Here is a 3,648-nt window from a genome sequence, read left to right on the forward strand (position 1 = left end):
GATTGGCAGCCCAATATACATTTTAATCGTAGTTCAGAAAAAAAAAAGGAGAGGCATGAGTCTGGGGAAAACGGAAGCAAAAAAAGGACTCCTAAGGTCTAGAAGAGGGAAGGAAATTTACGTACATAACATAAATCCTAACTTTTATTCAGACCAGATTTCAAGTGAAGGCAATTCCTTTTCACATTTCGCCTTTCTACTCAGCAGAGTTGAACGGACTGCCAAGCATTCATTAAGGAATTAAAACATTGTGTAAGGAAAAAAAAAACATATATAATATATAAGGAAACTATACATAAAAGGACTAAATAGAAATTGGAAGATTGCAACTGGCATATACCAAAAATTGAAACGACTGAAAAAGCTGAGGAGTGAATATTTGAAACTGAACTGGAGCACGGGAAGAAATGTTTCAGGGAAGCCGTGTTGCTAAACAATGCAGAAAAAGAAATGTAAGATCTGCGGAGAGAGAGAGAGAGAGAGAGAGAGAGAGAGAGAGAGAGAGAGAGAGAGAGAAGAGAGAAGAGAGAGGAGAGAGAGAGAGAGAGGAGAGGAGAGAGAGAGAGTAGTAGTAGTAGTAGTAGGCACATTTGCCTACATGTCTATCTGTCACTTCTCTATATTTTTATTTCCTTTTTAATTGTTAGTCTGAAGTTATTGTTCATCTAATGAACCTTGAAATATATATATATTTTTTTTGTGGCACCCCTAATTAGATGCAACTATGCCATTTGTTATTAGCATTCCCTGTCTTATATTTTAGTATGACCTAAGGACACTTCGCTCCATGTAAAACAAAGCCAAAATATAATACGATACGATAATTTTAATTAGCATCTTCGTCTCGATTGAATTAGAAAGAAATAAGAGAACACATTGCAACCTCCCAATGAATCTATCACTTCGGTTCAAAAAACGGAACATCACAATTCATTTTAACAAGGGAATATCTTTTGGATTATGAAATTTATCTTTATTGTTGAATGTAAATTTGTTATGGGATACTTAGAGGTTTTTCATATAGAATGATCATTCGATGAAAAATAACAAATTTAACGAGGGATTATTTACTATGCTTAAACATAATTAAAAAAAAGAATTGGTCATAAGCGGAGTTTTTTTTAGCCTACATAATATTTGTGTAAGCTTAGAGAATCCTTATTCATTTCATATCACATTCCCAGGCAAGTTACCTCAAAAGTTAGACTGAAAAATGATTTACTACGTGAATAAGGTTAATGATTCATGAGACAATTTGGAAGCGATTACCTTAGCTTCTAAGGTGAAGAGAGAGAGAGAGAGAGAGAGAGAGGAGAGAGAGAGGAGAGAGGGAGAGAGAGAGAGAGAGAGAGAGAGAGAGAGAGAGAGAGAAAGTCTTATAATTACATAGAATAATCTACTTTTGTCAGCATATCTATTTAATTCTTTGAGCATCTTGTCTTTTCAGCTTCATGAGAAAACTCAACATAAACCTAAAGTGAATAGTCGAATTTTATTATTTTCTTGTACTAAGTCATGATCTGCGGTTATTATAGTTATCACCAGAAGGAAACAATTATCCACACAATAAAAAGTCGCGATATGAAAGAGATTTTTGCCTAGTAGTTCTAAAACTTATCTAGGAGTTCCTAACATGGAAACAAATCTCATCTCGTAAACGTTACATGATTGTAAAAGATTTGTAATCTGATAGCAACGAGAAGTGTCACTCGGAACTATTTTTTTTTTTTATGAAGTCTTGAAAGAGAAGTATCAAAACATTAATAATTTTCAAATCAAAACTACAGTCATAGAAATGGACTTGAAAATAGGAAAATATACAATTTCTGACTGGTATAATTAACAATAAATAAATAGATATAAATAAAATACATAAATATAAATCAAATAAGTTGTCTTAATTATTCTTAACTAATTTTAAGTCACCTAACTAGTAAAAATAGCTTCCATTAAATCAAAGGAAAGGATGCGATTAATATGATAATCAAGAATATGTTTTTCGTCTGCGCAATCTTTCAAAGGAATCAATACTTCTACATATAAATTGTTGACTTTTTTGATCACCTACAAACAAATCCACGTGCATCAATCTTGTTTGTTTGTTTTTTCTTTTGTTTACTTTAATTGTTTTGCAAACAGCAGTGCAAAGGTCGAGCTCCGTCAATGAAAGCAGCCTAGTGATCAGTCAAATCAAAACTTAATGGAATCCAAATATTAGTTCGATCGAAACGTCAAACGGGCGAAGGGGATAGGGATGGGAGGAGGGGGTGATATGGGGGGGGGGGGGGGGAGGGAAGAAGGTTGTATAGAGGGAGGTCACATTGTGGGGGTATTTCACCCATAGCTGAGAAGTGCTACATAAGATTACACTGAGATATAAACAAAATATAAAGTAGCTTTAGATTCTCTGAAGTTATACATTTGAAGAGCGCTGTTCTGATGTACATACCGTATAAAAATGGCATTTAAAAGGTGTTTTGAAATACATAAGACCTACTGCTTTAGAAAGGTGTATTAAATTACTTCTAAATAACGTTTAAAGAAAGGTGTTCCGAAGTATTTTGAATAGAGCCTTCAAATAAAGCTACGCTTAAGTCCATTAAAAATAGCCATTAAAAACGCTGGTCTGAAGTTCATTAAATATAGCTTTTAAAGAAAGCTGTTCTGAAGTACATTGACTATAACCTTTAAAGAAAGCTGTTCTGAAGTACATGGGCTATAGCCTTCAAAGAAAGCTGTTCTGAAGTACATTGACTATACCTTTAAAGAAAGCTGTTCTGAAGTTCACTATACAGAGTTTTTGAAGATAAGTGTTCTGAAGTAAATTAAATATAACCTTCTAAGAAAGATGTTCAGAAGTTAATTAAACATAACTTTTAAAGAAACGTGTACTGAAGAACATTAAATATAACCTTAAAAGAAAGCTGTTTGGAAGCTCATAAACATAGCTTTTAAATGAAGGTATTCTGAAGCACATTAAATATAGCCCTTAATGAAAGGTATTCTGAGGTATATTAAATATAGCCTTTAAAGAAAACTCTTCGTTTAAAGAAAAGAGTTCTGAAGTACATTAAACGTGGCCTTCATAGAAAGCTATTCTGGAGTTCATTAAACATAGCTTTTAAAGAAAGGTACTCTGAAGTACATTAAATATGGGATTTAAAGAAAGTTGTTCTGAAGTATATTAAATATAGCATTTCAAGAAAGCTCTTCTGAAGTACATTCAATATATCATTTAAAGAAAGCTGTTCCGAAGAACATTAGATTTAGCATTTAAAGAAAGCTGTTCCGAAGTACATCACTTATAGTATTTAAAGAAAGCTGTTCTGATGTACATTAGATAGAGTATTTAAAGAAAGCTGTTCTGAAGTACTTAAGTTTAGCATTTAAAGAAAGCTGTTCTTAAGTACAATATAGCATTTAAAGAAAGCTGTTTTGAAGTACATTGCATATAGCATTTAAAGAATGTTGTTCTGAAGTACATTAAATGTAGCTATTAAAGAAAGGTGTTTTGAAGTACATCAAATATAGCATTTAAAGAAAGCTGTTCTAAAGTATATTAAAAATAGGCTATTTAGAGAAAGCTTTTCTGAAGTACATTACATATAGCATTTAAAGGAAGCTGTTCTTAAGTACATTAAATATAGC

The sequence above is a fragment of the Palaemon carinicauda genome, chromosome 17 (assembly GCF_036898095.1).
Source record: "Palaemon carinicauda isolate YSFRI2023 chromosome 17, ASM3689809v2, whole genome shotgun sequence".
Lineage (NCBI taxonomy): Eukaryota > Metazoa > Arthropoda > Malacostraca > Decapoda > Palaemonidae > Palaemon > Palaemon carinicauda.